Source organism: Geospiza fortis, unplaced genomic scaffold (genome assembly GCF_000277835.1).
Source record: "Geospiza fortis unplaced genomic scaffold, GeoFor_1.0 scaffold40, whole genome shotgun sequence".
NCBI lineage: Eukaryota > Metazoa > Chordata > Aves > Passeriformes > Thraupidae > Geospiza > Geospiza fortis.
The window spans coordinates 8204088-8214870 of record NW_005054297.1 but is presented as its reverse complement, the minus strand read 5'-3'; the positions used below and the strand labels follow the sequence as shown (position 1 = coordinate 8214870).

General features: G+C 36.9%; 1 long non-coding RNA gene across 1 annotated transcript in view; it reads left to right on the top strand.

Annotated features, from left to right (window-relative positions):
- LOC115949534 overlaps nucleotides 1-6452 on the top strand; it is a 6648-nt gene extending 196 nt beyond the window's left edge. Inside the window, exons 2-3 of the long non-coding RNA XR_004082981.1 lie at nucleotides 4614-4682; nucleotides 5658-6452. This is a non-coding gene — a long non-coding RNA (uncharacterized LOC115949534). The remainder of the gene's footprint in view (nucleotides 1-4613; nucleotides 4683-5657) is intronic.
- Nucleotides 6453-10783: the final 4331 nt, after the last annotated feature.

The following is a 10783-nucleotide window of genomic DNA, read 5'->3' as shown; positions in this document are numbered from 1 at the left end:
GAGCAGTGAGTGAGGCTGGGAGAGTAAAGAAGAGGCCGGAAAGAGATGATGGAGTAGCTGGTTGCTGGACTCTTTTTGGTACAGCCATGGACAGAACCATGCTTCCTCGCGACACAGAGGCTGCATGCAGGGGGGAGGCGATGGCTCAGAACTGAGAGGGTTCAGTTTTGGAGACCCCCCGGCCCCAGGGGGTAGACAAGTATGGGGGGGACAGGAGGTCCCGAGAGTGATGAGGAAACTGTGCTTTTTTCGGAACTGGTCAAAGCACCCTTAAAAGGATAACCCTTGAAGCAGCTCTGTTCCTTGTCCAGTGGTGAGAGCGCTGGGCATGCAAGGAAGAGGTCACCATGGCCCCAAGAAGGACTCCTCTCCTCTTGATGGACTGAAATTGAGTATTTACAGGGTGATGGGTGGAGAGTTGAAATTTGGAAGATGTGTTGGAAATGTGGTGGGGGGGAGGAGGAAATGCTTTTTGTGGAGTTTTCATTTTCCAGGTGTGTGTGTGCGTGTGTGTGTGTGTGTGGTTTTTTCCTTTTGTAGTTTAGTTAATAAACTTTTTTTTTCTAAGGTAGAGGCCTGCTTTGCTTATTTCCTGGTCACATCTCACAGCAAACACCAGGGAAGTATATTTTCATGGGGCACTGGCATTGTGCCAGTGTCAAACCATGACAATTACTCTGATTAAATGGTCCACAGGGAATAAAAGTGTTTATTATTTGCCCCTTTTACAACAATGAGTAGAAAGTTAATACAAAATGCTACAAAATCCAAACAGAAGATTGAATTCTTAAATTAACAATCTTCGTGTAAGTGGCAACAACTAAGAATGCAATGGCGACGACTTTTCTCCATTCTTTCAAGAACTTCCCAGTAACTTAGAACTCCATTTTATATCCATTAATTTTTCATATCTCAAAGATTTATTTCAGCTGGCTAACTATTTTGGCTTTAGTAACTTGTAATCAAGTTGCATTAAACTAACTGCTTTTCATATAAATTCTCTAACATATGTGAATTGGTAAGGGTGAACACACCTTAGACAACTTAGGGTTTTACAGAAAACCCCAAGACCTACTTCTCCATGTTTCAGAAAAAGAGCTGTAGGAGGATGCTGCCTCTCCCTTCAGAGATGAATTTTAGACAGCAGAACAAACTTGGAGGATATATTAGACTGTGGTTATGCCCAGTTCTGTCATGCATTTCACAGTTCCTCACATATTAGGGAAAGGAATAGATATGGGATTTTTTGTATATATCAATTTTTTTATGATGCTTTCTCAAAATGAGCTGTAATTCTATAATTTAGATTATAAGTCTATAATGTGTAATAGATGATAAGCTATGTCAAACAAGTAGGCTAATGCTACAAATATATGTTATGAAACATCATCACCTTTATTAACTTTATCTACTTCATTTAAAATTAAATAAAAATGGTTTATTTGATGCAAAATAGAGGACTTGGTTCTGTTATCCTCATAGGATCCAAAGTTATATGATAGCATTTCTTGGATGGGTGAAATGATGTTTTCAGGCATATATTACAAATGCCTTTTTTTTTAATAGTGTAGTGCATCTCGAAATTACTCTCACCTTAGCACCTCTCCTGAAAATTTGGATGTGGTAATTATGAATTATAATTTATTTAAACTCTTAATGTCAGAGGGATCAAAGGCCGTACAGCTTTCTACAAAGAAAGTTCCTCACTGGTTTATAGCACAAGACCTATGTGAGACCTGTGCTTTAATAGAGGAGCTCCTTATGCCTGCCTGTCACTGTTAATGATGTGTAATTTATGGAAATAGTAGACAGTAATTTCTAATCAGCAAAGCTGCAGCTAATAATGCTGGAATATATCATATAGGATTGATGTCAGATTTATAAAAAATGAAATTGACAGGTGAATTTCCTTCTATCAACAGCTGTAAGACAAGACTTTAGAAAACCATTCAGTCTATTCACTAACTTATTTAAAACATTTAATCCTATTCTTTTTAATAGTTATTTATTAATAAGGGTAGTTCTAATAATTCTAAAATGACAGAACATTCAGTAAGTTAATTCTTTACATTATATTTCAATACATGAAAATTTCTATTTTAGTATTTCAATTTTTAATATATGAACTATGAACTATGAACAAACTTAGAGTAGGTGCTTATGTTATCTGAATAGGTTATTTAATGGTGGCTTTTTTACTAGTCAAAGTATTTGGGAGACATTATGTTTTGACATTAAAATCTTGCTTCAGCTGCTTTTACTTCTTCAGAGTAAAAAGTTTCTTACTGAACTAGGTTACTCATCAAATTTCTAATCCTTTTCTTTACTATTCCTTCACCAACTTTATAAAAAAATCTGGGCACCATCATAGGGATGGGATGTGAAAAAAGATTATATTCCTCTCAACAGTTTATGTTGGATAGAGATAGACAATACCTTAAATCATCTCTAGTTCTGAATTTGACCCCAGTACAGAAATGTCTAGGAATATAAAGAATTCATCAGACTTTTTTGCTGTGTTTGCTAAATGTTTGCTATTCAGAAATATCCATATATGTCTATGTGCAGTTTGAAATTTGAATATGCATGGAAATATGACTGAGGTAAAACTGCCTTCTAGCTTATCATAAACACTTCATATAGATGATGTCTATCATATTGCAACATATTCAGGATTGACATATGCCCTCAAACTGTGCAAAATATGGTAAGTATTTTTAAAATTAATCATGATAGTCATTATCATTTTGGGTTCCACTGAGAAGGCAACAAATGCCTTCACTGATGACAGTGGGACAGACAAAATATGGCACTGATGGAGTGGAGCAGATTGTTCAAGCAGCTTGACTGATTGACTGTATCAGATATCGCTAGTCTGGAATAATCTGCAGAATCAACACCAGCTGAATATTCCTCTGGTTTCTGTAAAGCTCAGCTGCTTCATGGAAGAATCTGAAGCTTTTGAAAGTTTAAATAGAAAGGGTGATACTCATAATGAGGCATATATGTTTGTTAAGATGAAATAAACACCAAGACTCTTTTATGTGTTTTTGTTCTTCCTGTTCTTGTTAGCTTGCGTGCTTCTGGGAAATGTAAATTGCCTTCATAACCAAGCATTGAGGGATGGGGAGAGTCTCAGGAAGCCAAAGCTGAATACATTTTGAATAATGTGCCTTAATCACAATACAGGGGTAAACTGGATAGAGGAGTTCTATGACTTCTAATATTGCATCTAGCAAGGTGATGTTATATTCCATCTGGTCCTGGAATATTTTAGCATAGTTCTTTTTCTGCTTGGTTACCTGCAGTGCTTACTTATATCCTTTTATTCTTCATATAGTTCTGTCCTCTAATTCTTGTGTGTTTGCATGATGTCCAAGGGCCATGAATAAGAGTGGCTGTAACTTATATTTTAAGTCCCCTGAACCCATGAATAATTTTTGGTATGGTCCTCAATGGGACAAATGGAAATAGGAATGTAATCTAATAGGACTGTTGCATAAATGTCTTGCATTAGTACATAATTCTTTTCTCTTTGCTGTTAATATCATATTCAAAATCTATACCAATACTGGAGACGCAGATAGTGAGTTAGCATATTATTCTTGGGGTGTAACAAAATCAATAGAAACTTGCTGACTTAAATGAGCAAAGCATCAAATCTGCAATGAATGTCTCTAAAGGCTTAAAAAAACCCCTTGAACTTTCATTATAGAAGCTCTGTTTTAAAATATGTACTAAAAGAATAAAGCATGCTACTTTTATAGATTGATAATCTTCTGTAAGTCTTCAGATGAACAGCAAATTGTACCAATAAAAGGCAATTTGTAAGGGTGAAGTGAGAGGGGAAAGGTTTCATAGCACTGACTAGCAATTGTTTAGATCAATAAATAATCAGACATCAAATATAGCAATGTGCCCAAGATATCTTAGGTAATGAATTTCTTTACTGATTAAATTCCTTAGAGACTAATTTCAGATAGTCATACAATGTATACCAAAACTTCTACTTAGCATATTTTGTGCTGAGATAATAACTCCTGGTTTAATATCTGGGCATATTTTATTTTCCCTGAAGCTGAAGAAGAGTAGGATTATTCCAGCAGGAAGTTGTAATGCTTGGGAATATCTCAGGTTCTGAGCTCTGATTTATATTAGGTTTTATCTGGTGCCCACCTTCAGGAGGATATTTCCATGGTTTTGCTCGTTTTTAATATCTGCCAAAGAGCAAATGACAGATATGTCTACTCTGTACTAAGCCATCAATCAGAAGTGCAGTGCTGTTGGACCTGTAATAGTCTAGGGATATAAGTGACGTAAATTTCCAGAGGGAGATAATATCTTTTAAAAAATGATGGGGAAATAGATTTTTTGAGGAAAAAAGGCCATAAAATACTTTGGTCTCAGAGTGAATAACTGCCTGTTTCTACCTCTTTCTCACAATGTCAGGGATTTTATCATCTCTTGCCACTATTCTCCTCCATTAACTATCCTATTTTCTGAAAGTATCTGTTTACTTAATGAAATTGAATTGAAGATGTTTGTTTGAATGTACTTTATTTGGAACCAAGTATATTTTAGACATCTACTAAGAATTCCTTCCTTTTTTTCAGCTATTCCAATTGGTCCAATAAACTATACTACTTCTCCCTAAGAAATCTGCTTATTAACCAACAAAATTGGTAAGTGATGGTTAGTCTCTGTGGTGGAGGAATTCAAACCTCACTTGTACTTTTCACTGTACTGAAGCAAAACCCCTGTGTGAGCTTCTGTACTCAGTAAGATTACCTTCATGCAAAAGAATCAGTTAAACTGGAGATTCTATATATTTTCCCATTAGTCTTTTAAGTCTAAGAAACTTTACCTACCTTAGATTGCACTTAGTTTATGACATAGCTATTAGAACAGAATAGCATGGTACACAAGGCATTTTTGTTTAGTATGCAAAATGTTTATCCCAGCCTTCAAGGACCTTGTTAATATGTAATCTATCTACAGTTATGCAGATGAGGTAGTGCACTGAGACATTCCTGTTCATTCTTTTGTAATCTGTGGCAGATTTTTATCATAAGAACTATTTAGGAAATATAGTGAAAAACATATTAATATGTTGATATAATTGAACTTATATGATAGCAGAAAGGAAGATATGTGGGAGTCATTAAATGGCTTGTGCACAAGTTAGAAGGATTATGGCTGTCTTAAAATGCCACCCATTGTTATAATTAATTTTTCATTCAAACATAAAAGAACGTTTTCTGGGCACTGATTCTGATGACTTTGAAATATCTCCTAGTCCAAACAGCTATTTGCAAAGATACCTGTGTTTTTATAATTTGTTACGAGGCATTTTGTATATTAGAATTACTCAGAAGAAAGTATTCTCTTAGTAGATTTTTTTAGTATAGCTTGCCAGGGAAATTGCTAACAGAAATAAAAGGTAATGCTTAGACTGACACGTAGTGATAGAGAAGCCTATGAAGAGCCTCTGTGGGCTTAATATGAAACAATACTTTCAGATGTGATAAATTATGGTCAGGAGTTCTCCAGAACTGAAAAGACCATGACCTGCCTTTATAGTGGCATATGAATGAGATTAGAGAAGGAAGAACACTTGATAACTTTTTATTACTCTTTGTATTTTTATTGTGTGACAGCACAACAGGGAGAATAACTTCTGCAGTGTTTCCACTTGCACTGCTAAAGGAAAGAGGGGCAAGAAGCCATCAGACCTTTCTGCTCCCGGCCTCTTTCACTGATGTAATTGAAAAGCACATGACCTTCAATGACAAAGAGGACTGAGGTATAGAGCTGGGTTATACCATTCACTCAAGGAAGATCACGAGAGTGCAAACATTTAAAAATTGCATTATGTTAGAAAGGTATTTCAAGGGTAGATGCAGCATTAATAGCAGCTGTATAAGCAGTCAAAACAGCAAGGCTATCAAAAAGGGATTGATTATATTTGAAATGTAGCTATTTCAATGACTATCTGAATGTTATTTTGGAAACACCATGTTTATTCAACAAAAAGTTGCTTTGTTAGGCAGTAACCCAGTTCCTTGGTGAATAAACTTCAAGAAAATTACCTTGTTGTGAAAGTACTGTTGTCTGATGGAAAAATGTGGTAATGGTTTTCATATCACAGGATACCAAATATATGCGCTGCTAACTTTTCCTGCTGCTTTAAGAAGCATTACAAAGATCTAGTTAGAAGTCAGAAAATCTTTGCCATCATAAAATCTGAACTGAGAAACCATCTGGGAAGAACACAGCATAATCTAGGCTGGAGTGACAAAGCAGCTGTTCTGGACCCTGTGCACAGTGTGAATGATTTGAAAACACTACAAGGAAAAATAAAAAGATACTTTAGAACTGAGTTTTCTATAAGTGTATGTAAATGTTCATGCAGGAAAAAAAATCAGTCTGTTTCTTTAAAGACTGACATTCAACATCTCCTGGAGAATAAATAAAATCCTGGTGAAAGCTGGCTTCCTTCTTCTTTCTTTTGTGTAATGCCCCATGGCCCAAAACCTACATTTTTAAATAAGTGATTGTACAAGCAACAATTTATTTGAAAGTTTTAGAAAAAAAATTAAATTAAAATATTATCAAAATCATTATATTTTTGGTCAAAGTAATATTTTTTGCACATTTAGAAAGCATGGAAATGTCATGGAAATAAAGAATATTCTAGACAGTGTGACAGAGATTGTCATCCCATTTTTTAATGTTCCAGACTGTTGACATGTTTAGCTATTGCCAGGCATAGATTTCAGGCCTTCAGAGATATAGAGCAATCTTCTCACTCCTTGCCTCTCTAGATGTGCAGTCTTTGTACAGTCTGCTCTTTGCCAAGTGCCATCTCATTGTTCTGTAAAGTTTGGCTGTAGGTCCAAAGAAAATATTTCTGATTGCATTAAGACTTACAGATAGAGATAAGCACATGCTACAGTGTCAGTCCCCATCCAGATCACAAAACAGCTGAAGTCCAGCATGGTCCATCTAGATTACTTTTGGATAGCACATTACATGTAGATTACTTTGGGATGTAGCCTCTTGAATGATGAGAGGTGAATGGTAGGTGAATGATGTGTTCCATGTTTAACCTCATTAGAGTGGTTGATCATACCCTTTCAGCTTCTCCGACATTTCAAAATCACCATTTGCAATAAATTAGATTTTCCCTTATTTTTTTCTGCATTTTGGAATATCATTCTTCATTCTGTAAAGCAGACAACCTTTACTCTTCTAAAAAAATTATTCTTCAAATTTTGTTCAGCCAGCCATAGACTGTTGCTCTCTCTGCCCTTGCTACTTTAATCTTATTGCACTCCCAGGACGAGCACTCATAGCTTTGTAAAAAGGGGCTAAATGCTGTTTCACACGCCAGGTTGCAAGTTCACATGTTTTCTAATTAACTGCTGACAAGTATTATTTTCCCATTTGACAGCAAATGTCCTGTCAAAAGTCTGTGACAGCCAATAGGCTAAGAAGTGTTGCTTCCCAGTACAACAAAAACAAAATAACAGCCACTTTTGTCACAAAAGACATGTTTATTAAGTTCACCAGAGAGATAACAGAATGGAACTAAAGAACCAGTACATCCAGGAGATATTAGCTTAGGATGCTTATTTTAAAAGGTCTTTCTTTTACCCTTTTTTGTTTTAATTTGCAACACTATGATGAACTGCATAATATCTGCAACTCCTACTAGCATAAAACTGACTGTTTTTTTCTTTAATATCTAAGCAGAGTTCCTATAACTCATCATTATAGAGGATAACTGACCTTGGCACTCCACACATGCTGTACAAGAGCATATACTGTTGAAAAACTAGGAATTCCAAAAAATGAGATGACTGATTTCTTTTCTGGAAAACTCTATTTTTACATCTTCTTTACGTGACATGAACAAGAGCTGAAGAACATTATTGTCTCTGCTGAACTTGTCCTCTGCTTTGCTGTCAAAAGGATATAATACTGATTGTGGCCTGGGTTGTAGCCAAAAGTGAGCTGGATTATACTTTATAAAACTTTTCTGCTACATAAAAATTTCCCTTGTACAGTGAACGATTCAAGTTAAAGAAAATGCTTCTTTCAACAGTCTATTTTGCTTGAATTACCATATTTCATAATTTTTTCTAGGCAGTATTTAGGTTCTGCTATGGATTTACACCTATTACTAATTCCTTCTGTAAATGTCACTGAGACTATCATTTCAGGCTGGTGTAAATATCTAGGTTTTCATCACAAACTGAGCACAAGCTAGTGTCTATAGCACTGGTAAATGAACCAGATAAGGAAGAAAATGTTAACTCAAGGAATTACTAGTGCAGTATTAATCAGGCCAAGTGTAAGCTAAACCATGTGGATATAATTTTTACTTGATTCCTAAAGAACAAAATATTGTATGGAATAATAGAATATACTGAATTTGAAGGAACCCATCAAGACTGAGACCAAATCCTTGCCCTGCACAGGACACCCCTAGAGTCACACCTGTGCCTGAGAGCGTTGTTCTATATGTTGTATTGCATCATCAGTTTTCCTAGTTGAACTCCTGAGTTAGGGGTTTAAAACAGTTTTGTCTCAGAGAGAAAATCCATTTGTTTAATACTGGTTTATTAATGTGTGAATGTGCTGTTATTGCCAAGGCCAAAAGTAGCAAAGGCACCATCAATTTTTGTTTCTCTCCACCCCTCTTTCTCTCTTCACAGCACCATCCCCAAGGATCACCAAATGTTTAATGAACGCTGTCAGGCAGGTGCTGTGGCCACTTCCCTGGGGAGCCTTTTCCAGTGCCCAGCCACCTTCTGGGTGAAGAACCTTTTCCTGATATGCAACCTAAACCTCCTCTGACTCAGGTTCATGCAGTTTCCCCTGGTCCTGTCAGTCCCGTCACTGGTCACGAGAGGGAAGAGATCAGTACCTGCCCCTCCTCTTCCCCTCACAAGGAAGCTGCAGGCTGCAATGAGGTCTCCCCTCAGACTCCTTCAGGCTAAGTGCTCTCAGCCACTCCTCACACAGCTTCCTCTGAAGGCCCTTCACCATTTTTGTTGCCATCCTTTGGACACTTTCTAGCAGCTTTATTTCCTTTTTTATATTGTGGTGCCCAAAACTGCCCCCAGCACTGGAGGTGAGGCTGCCCCAGCCCAGAGCAGAGCGGGACAATCCCCTCCCTTGCCTGGCTGGCCATGCTGTGCCTGATGCCCCCCAGGACAGGGTTGTCCCTCCTGGCTGCCAGGGCACTGCTGGCTCATGTTCAACTTTCCATTGACCAGGACCCCAAGGTCTCTTTCTGCAGTGCTGCTTTCCAGGCTTTTGTTCCACAGTCTGTCTGTACATCCAGGGTTGCCCCATCCCAGATGTAGAATCCAGCACTTGCCTTTGTTAAACTTCATACAGTTGGTGATTGCCCATCTCTTATTTGTCAAGGTCTCTGTGGGGCCTCTCTGCAGTCAAGTTGTCAGCTCCTCACAATTTGTTGTCCTTTACAAACTTAGTATTTGTTCAAGGCCTGCATACAAGTCATTAATGAAGATGTTAAAAAGAACTGGTCTGAGGATGGAGCCCTGTTTCCTAGGATAGCATTTAAAGTCAGCTTCAGATAGGAGATATACCAGTGCTGAAATTTATATTCAAAAGATATTTTTGTTTACTAATATTTAGAAGATGAGATTGTACTCATAAATATAGAACAGATAAAATAAATCTTTCGAGAACTAATATGCTTTAGGGTTGATGAATTGGCAACAATTAATACTCAAACACACTGTAATAAAATGTTCATGAAGTTTATTATTTGCCATTCTTATCAACTAATTAAAAACATCTTCAGGGTTCGATGTGTAATAAATGGGTTGGAAAGAAAGACAGAATGGATTTAAGCACATTTTCTCCCCTTTAATATTATAATGATTGTTGACTCATGGCACATTAATTCATGCTATAGAAAAGAGAACTAAGATTAGAAAAAAAGCTATACAATATAGTGTGAACTCTGGGTATATTAGGCACTCTAGCTGTAAGTTAAATTTAAATGTTGAGATATAATTATACTGTGCTGAATTATACTTCTAAAGTGGAGGCCACGTGAAGCTACTTGGTGTCACTAGCTAGCATCAAAAAGAAAAGCTGAGAGACTACAGCCCATTTTCTTTCCCATTTTGTAAAAGACTAATGAGCACAGAAGAAATTTCCTATCCACAGAGCTCTAATCATGTCTTTCATTCTATGAAGACCTTTGCCAAGTAAAAGAAGTATATTCAGGCAAAGCTTTCCATTGACCTTTAGATTAAATCAATGTGCAAGACAGAATGGAAGAATAAGATATAAATGAGTAACAACATATGTTACTTCATCTAAACCACCGAGTCAAGGCATGCACATATTCATAGCACAGAATGTATCCTAGAATGGCCTGTGTTGCAATAGACATTAAAGACCCTCTAGTTACAAAACAACCCCCCTGCCATGGCCAGGGATATCTTTCACTACACTAGGTTGCTCAAAGCTCCATTGAATATGGCCTCGGACACTTCCAGGGAGGGAGTATCCACAAATTCTCTGGGCAGCCTCTTCCAGTGCTGAGTATCCACAAATTCTCTGGGCAACCTCTTCCAGTACTTCTACCACTGTCAAAGTAAAGAATTTCTTCCTAATATAGAATCCAAACCTACTCTCAGTTTGAATTAATTCCTTGCTCCAGCACGACATGCTCTTGTAAATAGTCTCTCTTCTTTCTTTTATAATAGTCTCATCTTTCTTTTGGGCTCCCTTT